The sequence below is a fragment of the Bubalus kerabau genome, chromosome 3 (assembly GCF_029407905.1).
Source record: "Bubalus kerabau isolate K-KA32 ecotype Philippines breed swamp buffalo chromosome 3, PCC_UOA_SB_1v2, whole genome shotgun sequence".
Lineage (NCBI taxonomy): Eukaryota > Metazoa > Chordata > Mammalia > Artiodactyla > Bovidae > Bubalus > Bubalus kerabau.
The window spans coordinates 158,143,340-158,161,510 of record NC_073626.1 but is presented as its reverse complement, the minus strand read 5'-3'; the positions used below and the strand labels follow the sequence as shown (position 1 = coordinate 158,161,510).

At 41.1% G+C, this 18,171-nt stretch overlaps 1 non-coding gene across 1 annotated transcript; it reads right to left on the bottom strand.

Annotated features, from left to right (window-relative positions):
• Positions 1 to 275: 275 nt before the first annotated feature.
• LOC129648120 (small nucleolar RNA SNORA40) lies at positions 276 to 398 on the bottom strand. The gene has a single exon (XR_008712704.1). It is a non-coding gene; the product is annotated as a small nucleolar RNA SNORA40 (small nucleolar RNA).
• Positions 399 to 18,171: the final 17,773 nt, after the last annotated feature.

The following is an 18,171-nucleotide window of genomic DNA, read 5'->3' as shown; positions in this document are numbered from 1 at the left end:
AACACATATATACTTTGCTTTCCAATGGAATACAGACATACTTCAAAACTCCCCTTTTAAAAGCCTTTTAAAAATCAGATACTGTGTTCTTAAGATAAAAGCCTAAAAAAAGAAGCCATCTTTGTTTCATGTCAACATTAAAATTAGAGTACTAAATCAATACAACTGATAATTTGAAAGCTTAAGATATGAGGAAAGAGTATCAGCTCTATAGTCCTGGAAGCAAACTTTACGTTCACCAATACACCCCCATCATTTGAATCTCTTTTCAGTGTCATGCTCTTTCTTATCTGTATCAAAACTCATACTGAGCAAAGAGTTATGGGTTGCAAAAGAGGATTTCTTTTTGCACCTATCTATAAGTCTTTGTCTATAAATTAAAAACAAACAGAAGTGCTATCCCATTTGTTTTTAACATTACCAAGTGCTTGGCTCAAAAGTGTCCCCTTGTGGTTATTGGTGGAACACCAGCCTTTCTGAACAGCACCTTTTTGGGTTTCTAAGATCTGGCTGCAGAGCTTCAACTTGAGCTGTGGTTTCCTCTCAGGATTTCTTCTCCACTCCTAGTTTACAAGGGTTCCACTCCACCAAGTGGCTGTTCATTGAAATAAGAAGGAAGATTTGAACCATCTTCAAAAAAGTCATATTAGATCAAAAGCTAGTGATTAAATCACTAGCTAGCATGTTAGGTCAAAAGCTAGCCCTTGTTTTGAGACAGTCATCTGAAGGGCTACTTATCTCCAGTTATCTAAAGGGATATTTTGAATCTTGTGGACAACACTGTTTATGACTTGTATGGCAACTAAATGCATCTGTTGGTTAGCCCAGTCATGCCCCTCGGAGTAAGAGGCACGCCTGCCCTCTGCCCTAGTAGGAGTTTAGATTGTGGGGACCTGCCAGGTCCTGATGCTTTCATCATCAGCACTGCATTCCTGGAGATCTCCTGATTCCTCCTCTGCCCTCTCACCTGGTTCTCAAAGGTGAGCCTCCTCACCTTTGTTCAGCCTCCAAACCTCCTCTCGTGGAGGCTGTCAGTTCTCTAAAAGGAAACATTTCAAAAGACCCTTCTGATTGAAGCCACTTGGCTGAGGTTGCCAATAAGTGAAAGTGTTAGTTGCTCAGTCATGTCCGACTCTTTGTGACCTCATGGACTGTAGCCCGCCAGGGTCCTCTGTCGATGGAATTCTCCAGGCAAGAGTACTGGAGTGGCTAACCGTTTCCTTCTCCAGGGGATCTTCCCAACCCAGGAATTGAACCTGAGTCTCCTGCATTGGCAGACGGGGTCTTTACCACTGAGCCATCAAAGAAGCCCTGAGGTTATTAATAACCTTTATGCTAATTGCTTCCTTGTATCATCTCCCCCTTCTTATTTTGTCCTTTACTGTCCATTTCTGCAGAGCTCTTGGTGGGCTCTCTTTCCATGAGTTATGGATTTTAGAATCTGCTGGAGTCCCAACTGCCTGAGTTCAAATCCTAGCTTCTACCACTTAATTACTCTGGTGACAGTTTTGAGAGAATTGAGGAATTTGTATGTGGATTGGTTATTAGTAGGTAATGTCAAATAATTACTGGTCATTTTATTAGATTTGCTAATAATATGGCAGTTACATTTTTTTTTAATGCCTTTACCCATTAGGGAAGAAATATTGGTTTTGGGATTTGCCTTTAAGTACTCCAGTTTAGGAAAAGATGGTGGTGGGGAGGCAGGAAGCAGACGAAACAACATTGGAAGCATGGTAGTAATTGTTAAAGCAAGGTGACAGATACTCTAGATGCCATGTATGTATATATATACAGTATATGGCTGATCCTACTAGTCTCTCTGCATCTGGATAAGTTTAGAAATTCCCCAAATAAAAAACTGTATATAGATGATCTTATTTGCAAGGCAGAAATAGAGACACAGATGTAGGGAACAAAGTATGGACACCAAGCGGGGGGAAAGAAGGGTGGGATTAACTGGGAGATTGGGATTGACATATACACACTTGATACTGTGTATAAGGTGGCTCAGTGGTAAAGAGTCTGTCTGCAATGCAGGAGACCTGGATTCCATCCCTGGGTCTGGAAGATCCCCTCGAGGAGGGCATAGCAAACCACTCCAATATTCTTGCCTGGAGAATCCCATGGACAGAGGAGTGTGGCAGGTTACAGTCCATGGGGTTGCAGAGTCAGACATGACTGAAGTGACTTAGCATGCATGTGTGCTTAAATTAGATAACTAATGAGAACCTACTGCATAGCACAGGAAACTACTCAGTGTTGACCTAAATAAGAAGAATATCCAAAAAAGACGGGATATATGTATGCATATAGCTGATTCACTCTGCTGTACAGTAGAACCTAATACAACATTGTAAAGCAATTATGCTCCAATAAAATTTTAAAAAACAAACAGAAAATAAAAATGGTCTCATTAATTACTTGGATAGAGGGTGACATGGGCAAGAGTTAATTGGTTATAAATAAGGATTATTTGGGAGAAACAGGAAGACTTTTCACTGGACAGCTAGTGGTTTATGTGACAGAGGGCATGGGAGACCAATTCCAAATGGAATATGTATTTGGCGATACAAAGCCATTGCTTCTTAAACTGAATTCTGCCCTATAGACCTTGGGTATAACCCATCCAAACTCCTGACCAGCCTCCCACACTGACTTAGTCAACATGACTAGTTAGTTCTAATAAAAGCCAGTTAAGGAAACATGGAGGGTTGCAAGAGATGGACTCCATCTGATATTCTGATAACGCTGATATACCTGAGTTCATATATTTGAATGGGGACATGATGTCCACTTGGTATGGAAAAACTCAAATCAGCAAAGTAAAAACAATATTCCTGGCTTCTCTTGCATATTTTGAATCATTCTGTTTCTTTTTTCATCTGTCCTGACTGAATCACACATTTATTTAGAGTTTGTAGTTCTAAGCATGACTCAACAGAATCACCTTCTTTCAAATGCTACTAATTACCATGGACTTAAATAGCAAAGATTTTTTAAAAAGTCATTTCTACGGGTGATTCAGAGTAGATGTTAACCAGAATTCCTTACCCTGTAATTTTAACACTCTGAAGTAAGAGCTATATATCAAATCTTTGCTTTGTTAGGTTTCTTCAGTTCCCTGTTAGGCTTCTTCAGCTTCTTCTTAAACCAAGAAGTATAGTCTATTTCTTCCTGCAAGAAGATTCACTTGTGAGGCATTGAGTGTGGATTTGGGGTTAGTGGGATTGACTGTGGTGAGAAGGGAAAAGTGATGGAGCAGCTTTCTCTTCTACATTGTTGAGATGGAGATTAGGGGACCTCAGAGGGTGGCTACCTTTATCTGATTCTTACTAATTAGTTCTTACTATTTCATTTGGAGGAATGAAACTACAGAGATTTCAGTGGATACAGAAGAGTACATTTTGCTGAACAAGCAAGTAGGTGTGTGTGTGTGTGTGTGTGTGTGTGTGTGTGTGTGTGTAGGAATGGGCCTTGTAGTTGGCTTTTGAGCTCAAATTGGAGAATAGAAAATACATTGCCCACAAACTACAGAATCACTAATGATGGATAATAATAACTAGCATTTATTGAGTGATTACTATATGCCAGACAATGCCAAGCACCTTCCATAAATGATCTTATTTTAACCATAAAAAACCATGTGAGGTAGGTTTCATCAGTAACAATATTTTACAATGAGGAAGCTGGCATAAACAATCAAATAACTTGTTTAAGATCTCAGTTAGCAAATGGCAGAAGTAGAATTTGAATTGAATTTAGCTTTAGAGCCTGTGACCAATGCAGTATACTGAGAATGACCAGAACCAAGACATCAAGAAATAATTTTTGAAATAAAATTTTGAAAAAATTTTAATGGAACTATTTGAACACATGTTAAAGTAAAGAGAATAATATCATCAAGCCGCAACCCAGTTTTAATAATGATCTATATTTTTCCAAATTTTTATTTCTCTCCTACTTGAGTTGTAAGTATTTTAGGGCAAATTCCAAATGTCCTGTCATTTCTCAGAAAGTTAATTTTAATCTAATTGAAAATATTAATGTGAACAGAAAAACATAGATCACTCTCAAAAGTGGGACAGTGATTCACCATGATAGCATAAGAAAAAGCCACGTGGCCAGCAACAGCAGTGCTCACCTACCACTGGCCATAAGGCACACGCCCCCTCCTTGGGCTGCAAATGTTTGCTTTGCTCGGCGTCTTGCTTGGTGTATACATCCCTCTTTTGCAGAAGGATACATCAGACTGTCAGTGCTAAATTAAACCACTTCCCTTTCCTCCAAAACCATGTCCAAAAATAAATAAATTTTGATTTTCTGGCAGCTTTGATAAAGGGAACTAATGGGCTGGTCTGCTGCGTAGGAATTTTCAGCCAGTTTGAGAGTTGTGTGTAAGTCTAGGCCTCATCCTTCAACTTCTGGTGAGTTTGTGAGCATGACTCAGCATCCCTGAATTCTGAGAGCTCTGGAGAGACAGACACAAGTTTGAGTTTCTAGACGTGAAAACAGGTTTGTTACTAGACCTGGAGTGCCAGCCTTTGGGCAGTGGGAAGTGTTCATCACACTTCCTGCCTGGTTTTAATCGTTTGCCTTGTCCGCTCTAACTTAGCAGTCTCAATCCTTCTTCTTCTTTTTTTTTTTAGTATTTATTTATTTATTATTTGGCTGCGTCAGGTCTTAGTTGTGGCACGTGGGATCTTTCATTGCATCACACAGACTCTCTAGTTGTAGTGCATGGATTTAGTTGCTCTGCAGCATGTGGGATCATAGTTCCCTGACAAGGGATTGAACCCGTGTCCCCTGCATCACAAGTCGGATTCTTAACCACTGGGCCACAGGGAATTCCCCCAATGCATCTTTATATCACCTTCCATGAAACTACCTGAGTCCTTTTATTTTAAAAGTAAATAATTAAGAACATGACACGTCCTTTTGATTGTATTACTCTCTTAATTAGAATTGCTATTTGTAAATATTGAGTGGTCTACATAGTTCTATATTCTGATAGGGTAAATAATCAGAAATACAATTCTCTTTCTCTCTCATATAGATAGATAGATCTATCTTTGCTTTTTTCCTCTTTTTAAGATGTGGTCATATATATTATATGGAGAAGGAAATGGCAACCCACTCCAGGATTCTTGCCTGGGAAATCCCATGGACAGTGGATCCTAGTGGGCTACAGTCCATGGGGTCACAAGAGTCAGACATAATTTAGCAACTAAATCACCACCACCATATATATATATATATATATATATAAATATAAATATAAATATAATTAATTATAGTACATATATAATATAGCTTGCCATTTTACCCATTTCTAGGTATACGATCCTTATTTTACTTATAGGCAACCCTAAGGCAGAATTCCAATTTCTTGGATCAGTTCAGTTCAGTTCAGTCGCTCAGTCGTGCCCGACTCTTTGCGACCCCATGAATCGCAGCATGCCAGGCCTCCCTGTCCATCACCAATTCCCGGAGTTCACTCAGACTCACGTCCATCGAGTCAGTGATGCCATCCAGCCATCTCATCCTCTGTCGTCCCCTTCTCCTCTGGCCCCCAATCCCTCCCAGCATCAGAGTCTTTTCCAATGAGTCAGCTTCGCATGAGGTGGCCAAAGTACTGGAGTTTCAGCTTTAGCATCATTCTTTCCAAAGAACACCCAGGGCTGATCTCCTTTAGGATGGACTGGTTGGATCTCCTTGCAGTCCAAGGGACTCTCAAGAGTCTTCTCCAACACCACAGTTCAAAAGTAAATTCAAATATGTATTACATTGATGGTATACAAATACAAATTTTCAAACGTCAAGTTTGTTTGAGAAAATATCCAGAATATAGCAAGATCAAGTAGAATGAAATTAATACACAATAACTGGGAAAACATCAAAATATGACATTTAAATCCTGCCTAGAAAGATCAAGTAGAAATTTTGCTGTTGATTTGTGTATATTTTTGGATTGTCCAAGTTTTTTGGAGTCAATTCATAAAAGGCATCTTTGGTTTACAAACAACACACTTCAAATGTAGTTTATTTCAATCTAAAGCACATGTTTTATATTTACATGAAATATTTTAGCCAGTTAGTTTTAATGAAAGATATAAATTCTTGTATGGAATTCAAAATGCCATGCTTCAAATTTTAAATTTTTAGATTGAAGAAGTTTTACTGAAGAAAAAATAAAGAACATTGCGTTCTTGAAAATTCAGGTAAACATTAATATTTTAAATTTCCTTATATAGTACATTTTAAATGTGTTTTGAAATTTAGAAAGTATTTTATACAAAATCTTCAAATTTGGAATCCTTTAAAAAAAAATGAAATTTATAAGTGGTTCTTTTTTCAGAGAGGATGGGAGACGGGATAGTCGATTTGACTCTCACTTGTCTAGAACATGAACTTTTGCTATTTCTTGTTTTCCAAATACCAAACACATTAAAGGAAAACAATCAGATGCAGTTATTCATGTTTTACCAATAAAAGATGAATGATTTTCATCAAGTATTTTTTTTTTTAATTTTCTTTTTTATTTTATTTTTAAACTTTACATAACTGTATTAGATTTGCCAAATATCAAAATGAATCCGCCACAGGTATACATGTGTTCCCCATCCTGAACCCTCTTCCCTCCTCCCTCCCCATTCCATCCCTCTGGGTCGTCCCAGTGCACCAGCCCCAAGCATCCAGTATCGTGCATCGAACCTGGACTGGCAATTCGTTTCATACATGATATTTTACATGTTTCAATGCCATTCTCCCAACATCAAGTATTTTTAAAAATTGTTCGTTTGGAGTGTGCCTTTTCAAATCATTCTGGAGATTCTAAAATCTCTGAACATTATTTTTTATTTCAACAAATTTTCAAGGCTGTGTGAATCACAATATTTCCAACTCCTTTTGAAGGAAAATACCCTTTAGTTGTAAATAGAAATTACTCGTTACATTTAAATGAGTTGCTTATAGTTATACATAATTTTGATTTATTCAGTGTCTGCTTGACTAGATTTTGATTTAATTTTGATTTACATTTAAATGAATTGCTTATAGTTATACATAATTTTGATTTACTTGACTAGATGCTTGATTTTAAAAACAAATAGTAGTAGCTGACTTGCCTTGTGTAATCTAAATTTGCTTTGAGGACAGAGTAACAATATTTTGATGATACCTAGTTACTCAGAAGGGGCTTCCCCGGTGGCTCAATGGTAAAGAATCTGCTTGTCAGTGCAGGAGATTCAGGGTTTGATCTCTGGGTCTGGAAGATCCCCTGGAGAAGAAAATGTCAACCTGTTCCAGTATTCTTGCCTGGGAAATCTCAAGGACAGGAGCCTGGCCGGCTACCGTCCATGAGGTTGCAAAGAGTCGGACATGACTTAGCGACTAAACAAGTTACTCGAAAGTGAAGGCTCCTGCAGTAGAGGGTTAGTTTTAATATAGTACACTCCTTCCAAAGAAGTTTTTTAAAAACTCATTTTTATTTTAAAAAATGGAGGTGAAATTGACATAAAATTAATTTTAAAATGAACGATTCAGTGGCATTTAGTATGTTCACAGTGTTCTGTAACCACCACCTCTCTCTAGTCCCAAAATATTCCCAAAGGGAAACTCCATAAAGCAGTTGCTCTGCATTTCCCCACTTGGCATCCCTGGCAACAATCAGGCAGAGTTCTGTCCCTATGGATTTACCCACTCTGGGATATGTCATGTATATGGAATTGTACGATATGTGATTCTTGGTGTCTAGCTTTTTTCATGTACCGTAATGCTTTTGAGGTTCATCCAAATTGTAGCATGCATTTTTAATCAATTTATGTAGGTGAGATTGCCTCCACTGTTGGACAGAATTAATTCTCTTAACCTTATTTATAGGATGCTCCTTCTTAAGAGCAAAAGGATTTTGTGATAATGCCTAGAGAACTTAATATGTTTTACTCTGATAAAAGGAGGAAGAAAATAAAGATCAGCCTATCTCACTCTGAAGTAGTCTGATACAAGAATTCCTGGCATTTTCAGAGGAAGGAAATTCTGAGCTCATGGAATGACCAGGGGTATAGATTTAGGTCTCGGGGTTACCAGGCAATGGATGCTGTGACGTGCCACCCAGATCTTCAAGAAGAAAGGAGTTACTGGGGCGACGACTACAAGTGCTACCAGCGGTCAGCCCTCAGCAGCTACCAGCCCCCTGCCGGCCAATCTCAGCGGGAGAGCTGCCCTAGCCAACGTCATGTTCCCTTTCCAGGTGGCCCTCATCCAAAGGCTGATATCATGGAGGTAGAAAGGCTAAGCCCTCTTGTACCAACACAGAACAGCTCAGCTGTGAAGTCCGCATAGAGCTGGCTGAGACCCAGTGCTGCTTCCTTGTCTTCCCTTCCTTTCCACAGGTGTTGATTCCATGAGTGCTCCTCACTAAGCCTCCTATACCTCTGAGTACTCCCAGCTAGACCTCCTGTAAGACATGTGCTCGCCATTGTTTGTTGTTTAGTCCCTAAGTCATGTCTGATTCTTTGCAACCCCAAAGACTGAAGCCTGCCAGGTTCCTGTCCGTGGGATTTTCCGGGCAAGAATACTGGAGTGGGTTGCCATTTCCTTCTCCAGGGGATTTTTCTGACCCAGGGATGGAACCTATGTCTCCTGCATTGGTAGGTAGATTCTTAACCACTGAGCTATCTGGGAAGCCCTGTGCTTTCCATTATGCCTCCTGTAAGCCCTGAGTGATTCCTGCTAATCTTCTGTAAACTCACTCCTTCTCAGAGTCTGCTTCCCTGGAAACCCAATGTATAGTCCCAAATTTTGCATGGTTCCATGAGGCATTCCAGGAAATGAAGTCAGTCACCTTCTCTAAGCTGAGAAGCTTAGCTTTTTCCTACTAGAGACTTGCTATTGTACCAGAGATCACCTCTCCAAGTTAAAATAATTTCTCCTTTCAAGGTCTTTAAAGCAACATCTCTTCTGGATATTGGATGGGGAGCAATTAAGGATTTTTTTTTATTTGGTAAGTCTTATTTGAGTTGGACTATAAAGAAAACTGAGTGCTGAAGAATTGATGCTTTTGAACTGTGGTGTTGGAGAAGATTCTTGAGAGTCCCTTGGACAGCAAGGAGATCCAACCAGTCCATCCTAAAGGAGATCAGTCCTGAATATGCATTGGAAGGACTGATGTTGAAGCTGAAACTCCAATACTTTGGCCACCTGATGCGAAGAACTGAGTCATTGGAAAAGACCCTGATGCTGGGGAAGACTGAAGGCAGGAGGAGAAGGGGACGACAGAGGATGAGATGGTTGGATGGCATCTCTGACTCAGTGGACATGAGTTTGAGCAAGCTCTGGGAGTTAGTGATGGACAGGGAGGCCTGGTGTACTGCAGTCCATGGGGTCGCAAAGAGTCAGACATGACTGAGGGACTGAACTGATTTCCCACGGAAATTATGCTCCCATCTGGCCAAGATGTGCATGTTCAAGGGTTCTTTTGCCTTGTCAAGGGTCTCAGTCGTGCTAGGAATCAGGAAGGGGATATACTCAAATTTGGGGTTAAATTGTTATACCAGTTCCTCATTTTTATAACACATTTTCTAGAGGCAGAAAACCATCAGTGTTTAATATGACCTGGGCAAGGATGGGTCTCCCTTTAACTGAGGAGTCCTTATGATTAAAGTAGCCTACAGACAAAAAATAAAGTCTGACACTGTTTCTACTGTTTCCCCATCTATTTGCCATGAAGTGATGGGACCAGATACCATGATCTTAGTTTTCTGAATGTTGAGCTTTAAGCCAACTTTTTCACTCTCCTCTTTCACTTTCATCAAGAGGGTTTTTAGTTCCTCTTCACTTTCTGCCATAAGGGTGGTGTCATCTGCATATCCAAGGTTATTGATATTTCTCCCAGCAATCTTAATTCCAGCTTGTGCTTCTTCCAGCCCAGCGTTTCTCATGATGCACTCTGCATATAAGTTAAATAAGCAGGGTGACAGTGTACAGCCTTAACGTACTCCTTTTCCTATTTGGAACCAGTCTGTTGTTCCATGTCCAGTTCTAACTGTTGCTTCCTGACCTACATACAGGTTTCTCAAGAGGCAGGTCAGGTGGTCTGATATTCCCATCTCTTTCAGAATTTTCCACAGTGATCCACAATTTTCCACTGTGATCCACACAGTCAAAGGCTTTGGCATATTTTTTGGGCTCCAAAATCACTGCAGATGGTGACTGCAGCCATGAAATTAAAAGACACTCCTTGGAAGGAAAGTTATGACCAACCTAGATAGCATATTCAAAAGCAGAGACATTACTTTGCCAACAAATGTCCATCTAGTCAAGGCTATGGTTTTTCCAATGGTCATGTATGGATGTGAGAGGTGGACTGTGAAGAAAGCTGAGCGCTGAAGAATTGATGCTTTTGAACTGTGGTGTTGGAGAAGACTCTTCAGAGTCCTTTGGACTGCAAGGAGATCCAACCAGTCCATTCTAAAGGAGATCAGTCCTGGGTGTTCTTTGGAAGGAATGATGCTAAAGCTAAAACTCCAATACTTTGGCCACCTCATGTGAAGAGTTGACTCACTGGAAAAGACTCTGATGCTGGGAGAGATTGGGAGCAGGAGGAAAAGGAGATGACAGAGGATGAGATGGCTGGATGGCATCACCAACTCGATCGACATGAGTTTGAGTGAACTCTGGGAGTTGGTGATGGACAAGGAGGCCTTGTGTGCTGCGATTCATGGGGTTGCAAAGAGTCGGACATGACTGAGCAACTGAACTGAAGTGAACTGATAGACAAAAAAAAAAAAAAAAGAAAGAAACCAGGGCAACTTATCCATATAGGGTGTACAAGAAAGATGTACATGGAGGGTGGCTCTATGTAAAAACCCTGCCTGAAGTGACAAACACCTTTCTAGATTGGAAACAGCTCAGGCAGAGTTGATGTGGGGTTCAGCAAGGGAAGGGAGAATGGAGTTTACAGACTTAAGTAGCAGTCTTTACAGTCATAGGAAAGGACCCTCATGGCTTATACTGAAAAAAGCCTCAACTCCAGCCAAGCAGAGCATTAAGCATCTATCACCTTGCTGAGTTTCACTCTTTCCTTGTCCAAATACTGGCATATGGTGCTACTGTATGATGCAGGGGCAGGAGACCACCACCCTTCAGATACAACTCACTGCCGCTGGTCTTCTAGTACTGGCCTCTCTCCTTCCTGCTCCGTCCTGTGTGTTCCAGCTTGTCCCCACCCCTGCTCCTCACACTCATACTCAGCCTCCATCTCTGTGTAGAACAATGTAGTTCTCTTTTCCCCCCTTTTCTACACCATTTGTCAGAGGGAATCTTTACACAGCCCAACGACCTATTAACACCTTTCACCAAATGAAGACCGTTCTTTTTTTTATTATTATTGTTAATAGCAGTTTTATTTGTCATAGACAAAAACAGGAAATAACCCAGATATTATCCAGTGGATGAATGGATAAACAAACTGTGATCCATTAAAATAAAAAGGAGCAAACTTACTGATACACTTAACAGCCCAGATGGATTTAGAGAGCTAAGCTCAATGAGGAAAGCCATTTCCCGAAGGCTACATATTGTGTGACTTCATTTGTATAACATTTTGGGTTTTTTGGCTGCACCTCCGCGGCTTGCAGGATCCTAGTTCCCCCAGCAGGGATCGAACCTGTGCCCCCTGCCATGAAGGCTCAGAGTCCTAACCACTGGTCCTCCAGGGGAGTCCTTTATATAACATTTTTGAGATGACAGTTAACACAAGTGGAATACAGAATCGTGGTTGCCAGAGGTTGATGAGAGGGTGGAGCAGGAAGGAAGCAGGTGTGTCTATGATGGGCAACCTGCAGGATTCTTGAGTCTGTGGAAACGTTCTGTACTGAGATGAGCTGTGTGGGTGTCAATATCCTGCTTGGGATATGTGCCACATATTTCCCACAAGATGGGAAAACTCAAATCTCTCTGCATTATTTCTTATAATTATCTCAAAATAAAATGTTTAACATAAAAAACCCAAATGAATGAGGTTATAACAGATTCTGTATTGGGAAAAAGAGTTGATGTAAAGGACAATATTGGGGCAACTGGCAAAGTTTGAATATTGATTGTGTATGTTTAAAAATAATGTTGTATTAATGTTAAATTCTTTGAACTTAATAATTACACTGGGGTTATATAAGGACATATTTCAGTCCTGGCAGATACATTAGATTATTTAGGGCTGATGAATCTCGATTGCTGCAATTTTATCTCAAATAGGCCAAAAAAAACCCCAAAAACTGACAACATATATAGATATAGGGGTGTGTAGGTATGTATAAAAGAGAAAAATAATAAAGCCAAATGTGCCAAAATGATGTTCTGGGAAATTGTACGCATACCTTTGGATCTATGTCTTCCAGCTGTTTCAAAGATAGATTTATTAAAGTTGATAAAGTGCAAAATAAAATATTAAAATGCAAAACCCAAAGCACTTCCACTTTAAGCATTTTACCTACATTCCTCCTTTTATATAAGTCAAGAAATACATGTAATAGCCTCTGCTCTTTTCTATGGTTTTCAAGCTAACAGATCAAGTAGCAATGGTTAATAAGATCAAATGAAAGATTAAAAGAGTAATCAGTGCTGTTTGGCCCATGCAAGTCAAGAGAAGAGAGGAGTTTTCGCTCAGTTGAGCAGTGTCCTATACAGGTTTAGAGGTTAGCCTTGCGCCAGTTTGAACCTCCAAATTGAATGCGCTGTGCGCTTAGTCACTCGGTTGTGTCCGACTCTTTGTGACCCCGTGGACTGTAGCCCTCCAGGCTCCTCTGTCCACGGGGATTCTCCAGACAAGAATACTGGAGTGGGTTGCCATTTCTTTCTTTCATTCAATTCCAAATTGAATACTACAATTCAATTGGCCCTTTAAGCTAACGATCCTTAGCCCCATCTCCAGAGAAACTGTAGTTCATTTACAACAGAAGCCCACAAGGTGGCAGCATGGAGAATTACAGGGGGTTTACATGTAACCTTCATGGGGGAAATTTCAGTTCAGTTCAGTCGCTCAGTCGTGTGCAACTCTTGGCGACCCCATGGACTGCAGCACGCCAGTCTTCCCTGTCCATCACCAACTCCCAGAGCTTGCTCAAACTTATGTCCATCGAGTCGGTGATGCCATCCAAATATCTCATCCTCTGTCATCCCCTTCTCCTGCCTTCAATCTTTCCCAGCATCAGGGTCCTTTCCAATGAGTCAGTTCTTTGCATCAAGTGGTCAAAGTATTGGAGCTTCAGCTTCAGCATCAGTCGTTCCAATGAATATTCAGGACTGATGGGGAGATTTACCTAGTCCATTTACAGTGGTAGAACTTGTGTGGAAAAGTTGCAGAGTTCTGGTCTGTTTATGCATCTCTGTGAGTGTTGTGGAGAAAGAGGTAATATAAATGAATGGGAAAATGAAGAATCATTGGCATAAATTTGTCTATTAACACGCATATTGGTAAGATCTGGGTTTAAGTTGGGGCAAACTTTCAGGGGCCTTTCATAGCAAATATGAAAGGTGGTCATGTTTTCTCCATTACTGTGGTTTTTGATGCATGTCTTACACAACTTTGTGTCACCTTGTGTATAGCAGATGTTTAATAAGTGTTTATTTATTTTTTGGTGCATCAAGCTGCCTCCCTTTATTCAGATAAAATAGCTGTATGTTTTGATGAATGTAACAACCAGCCTCCAGTTTATTACACCCACAAGACAGTAGTTAATGCTGCTTCAGAATTATCAAATTTTCTGCTATTGAAAAGTGAAAGTGTTAGTCGCTCAGTTGTGTCTAATTCTTTGCGACCTATGGACTGCAGCCCGCTAGGCTCCTCTGTCTATGGCATTCTCCAGGCAAGAATACTGGAGTGGGTAGCCAATCCCTTCTCCAGGGGATCTTCCTGACCCAGGGATCAAACCCCGGTCTCCTGCATTACAGGTGGATTCTTTACCATCTGAGCCACCAACACTGATAAATGTTTATTAAGGTGCGTTTAATTGGATTAGGAATAATTGTGGCATGATGGAAGGGTCTGGGTTTATGTTTAACTTTAGTTCAGTGGAATATAGAGAGACTTTAGAGAATGTAGATTTCTCGGGATTGTAGGAGTAGGTGGTCTTCCAGAGGTGGGAAAAGGTTTGATTCTAGATTACATCTGAAGATGTGAGAATTGAAGCTGCTCTGGGTATCTGAAAAGTGTTTATTGTAGCAGAATAGTTAGTATGACAGTAGAATTAGATAAATGTATAGTTAGATGTGGGAAGATAGAGTGGGGGTATTGTTAGAAGGAGCAGTATAATTACCTATGGGAACATGGTTGGGTATGGCAAGGTAGCTAGCTGTGGGAGCCTAGTTAGTAGATGTCTGACAGGATAGTTAGCTATGAGAGCACAGTGAGGCATAGCAGGTAAATGTGGAAAGTCGGGAGTGAGGTAAGAAAGGGCACGTTGCAAGAATCAAATGATGGGTGTGTTGGGGCACGGATGAACCACTTGTTTCATTATTTTCCAGTTTTTGCTCTGTGTCGTGCTCTGAAGATGAGTACTATTTATTTTTCGTCTTTGATTTCATAAGAAGTTGAGCACAATGCCATGTTTATAAAGTTGACACCAAATAAGTGTTTCTTGGGCTTCCCTGGTAACCCAACTGGTAAAGAATCGGATTGCAACACAGGAGACCCTGGTTCAATTGGGGCTTCCCAGGTGGCACAGTGGTAAAGAATCCACCTGCTGATGTAGGAGCCTCAGGAGATGTGGGTTCGATCCCTAGGTTGGGAAGATCCCCTAGAGTAGGAAATGGCAACCCACTCCAGTATTCTTGCCTGGAAAATTCCATGGATAGAGGAGCCTGGCAGGGTACAGTCCATGGGGTCGAAAAGAGTCAGACACAACTGAGCACACATGTACCAGTTCAGTTCCTGGGGTGGGAAGATCCCCTGGAGAAGGGATAGGCTGCCCACTGGAGTATTCTTGAGCTTCCCTGGTGGCTCAGATGGCAAAGAATCCACCTGCAATGCAGGAGACCTGGGTTTGATCCCTGGTCCAGTATTCTTGCTTGGAGAATCCCCAGGACAAAGGAGCCTGGCTGGCTACAGTCTATGGAGTGGCAAGAGTTAGACACGACTGAGCGGCTTAGCACAGCATCGCACAGGCGTTTGTTAAATCGGGTCAGTTTAGGTGGTCACAGTTGGCGGTCATAGGTTAGAAGCTAAGGTACGTATGCTTTGTTAACAACAGTGATTATGGCCAGCATTTACAGGGCGCTTCCTATTTTTCATGAAATTGTACTAAGTGCTTTCTGGGTATTAGCTCACCTAATCCTGACCGCAGCCACAGGGGTTGATGACATATGTTGTTTTCCCTTGCCAACATTGATTCCTTTTTTGGTGGCTGCATTTGGTTTTCATTAGGAAACCCTCCCACTCAGTCCAACTGGCTTACTTTTTCTCTCTCCCCCATTCCTCTTCACTTGAACACTACAGGGTGTACTTGAGACTCAGTAGGCATATTCCTCCCTACGAAAGAGCATTGGTTCCATTTCAGGCCAATTAAAGTTGGACCCAGGCCTGTGAAGGAGCTCCTATCTTCTGCTGAGATTATCAGCAGAAAAGATGGGGAAATCCAGTGTTACCTGGGGCCTGAGAGTGTCACTAACTCAGAGCCCAGAGAAGACTATGGAGTGTCTTAGTCTGTTTGTGTGTTCGTGTGTCAGTCGCTCAGTTGTATCCAACTCTTTGTGACCCCATGGATTGTAGCCTGCCAGGCTCCTCTGTCCATGGGATTCTCCAGGCAAGAATACTGGAGTGGGTTGCCATTCCCTTCTCCACTTAGTCTGTTTGGGCTACTGTAACTGAAATTCCACAGACTGGGTGGCTTATAAACAGTTCTAGAGGCTGGAAAAGCCAAGATTAAGGCACCATTAGATTCAATGCCTGGTGAGGGCCTGCTTCCTGGTTCATACATGGCTATCCTCTCTCTGTGTCCTTATATGGCAGAAGGAGTCAGGGAGCTCTCTGGGGTCTCTTTTATTGGGTGCATAGTGCTCAGTCATGTCCAACTCTTTGTGACTCTATGGATTGTAGCCTGCAAGGCTCCTCTGTCCATGAGATTTCCCAGGCAAGAATACTGGAGTAAGTTGCCACTTCCTTCTTCAGGAGATCTTCCCAACCCAGGGATCAAACCCACATCTCTTGTGTCTCCTGCATTGGCAGGTGGATTCTTTACCATTGTGCCACCCGGGAAGCTCCTTTTATTAGGGCACTAGTCATATTCATGAGTGCTCCATCCTCATGACCTAATCACCTCTCAAAGGCCTCATCTTCAAATTCCATCACATTGGGGCTTAGGTGTCAATATATGAATCAGGGAGAAACACAAACATTCTGTCTCTAGCAAAGACCAATCCTTTTTTTTAACCTTTTGAGTGTCTGGATCCATTTATGTTTAAAGCTAGCATGACTTCCTGATGTTCAGATACTTGGGACAGTAAATTTCCTTTTATACTTAAACTAGTCCGAGTGATGTTTCTGTCATTCAAAATTAGTGAATTAAGACCCAAATGATTATCACAGAGGTCACACAAATCTAGACAAAAAAAGTATTACATAGAGTTGAGACACAGCAGGGTTAGATTCCCTTCACGTTGGGACTATAGGAATCCAGTTTTCTTGGAGAATCTTCCTTATGCTTTATACCTTTTTCTAGCTTATTGTGTTTTTATTCTCTCCAAGGGCCTCTTTTTAAAAGGTCTGACCTGTTCCTAAGTATGAAGTTATTTAAAAGAGACATTCAACTAAATTTTGAGGAGAGACAAGATGTTTGTTGCTTGGAACTAAAGAAGGAACAAAGACTGATTATTAAAGTTTTCTCAGAGTATATACATTTGGGAGGAGGGAAGGAAGTGAAACTGACCAGCAAACTATAGCAAATAAAAATAGTTTCAAAATTTAGAAAGTTTTATGGGAAACCACAGAGTGATGTAACTGACAAATTCTCAGATAGTGGATAATGAATGTTTCTCTTCAGAGAGAAGCCAAGCAGAGAAATAGAAATACAAGTCTCACCTGACTAAATCAAAGTGGACTGCTGTGCTTGGCTTGAAAGAGAACTCTTTAATTCTCTCTCTCCTGTCACAATTACCCTTTTTTGCCTTGTAAAACTCTTTATTTCTTAAGGCAACAGAATCTGATTCTTAATTACTTAAGCAAAAAAAGAACTATTGATCCACAAGTTATGGAGTAACCCTCAGAATGATGGGAAAACTAAATAGCTAGAATGGCTAGATTTTGGAAAATATAGAACCATAAATGCTACAGGTATAAATATGTCCATTACTGTTGGACCTCCTCTTCAAAATGATGTCCCCCAAATAATTCACATCTCAACTCAATTATTTTCCACCTTTGGGTCCTTGTCCTTAAGTTGCAAATTTCAAGAAGAGTGTCTGATTGGTCTATCTTGGTCACAGGCTTATCCCTCATTGGGGATCAGGGACTGAGAGGTGGGGAAAGTGCCTTCACTGTCTGCCTGGCTCATGTAATTGAAAGGTGTGTGTGTGTGTGGGGGGGGTGTTCCTCAAAGGAAATCAAAGAGCTGGTAACAAAAGAGGGATGAGGCACACCACGGTGGCAGAAACAACAGACTCAAGAGGAACCCTTGGCTGGCTTTACCTTGGTGACATCCAGTCCACTCTCTGATGGGATCTTTGCAGAGTCCCATAGGAGGCATGTGGGCTGTCCATCTTGGGCCCCTTGGGGAGGATGATAATGCTGGCCTTGGCTTGGAGTGCTCGCTTGTTTCAGAAGATGTCTTTTTTCTCTAAGGAAGACAATGCTTTTGAAGTCTTTACTGGATTCGGGAAGCTCGTTAACAGATTCTTCACAAAAGGGCATAATGCAAACTCTCGGTTCATTAGCTCTTTTTCTGTCTTCATACACACATTTATTCAACACACTTATTGAGTGTCTACCATATACCTACATTGTTCTAAAAGTTGGCCAAAGTACTGGAGTTTCAGCTTTAGCATCATTCCTTCCAAAGAAATCCCAGGGCTGATCTCCTTTAGGATGGATTGGTTGGATCTCCTTGCAGTCCAAGGGACTCTCAAGAGTCTTCTCCAACACCACAGTTCAAAAGCATCAATTCTTCGGCGCTCAGCCTT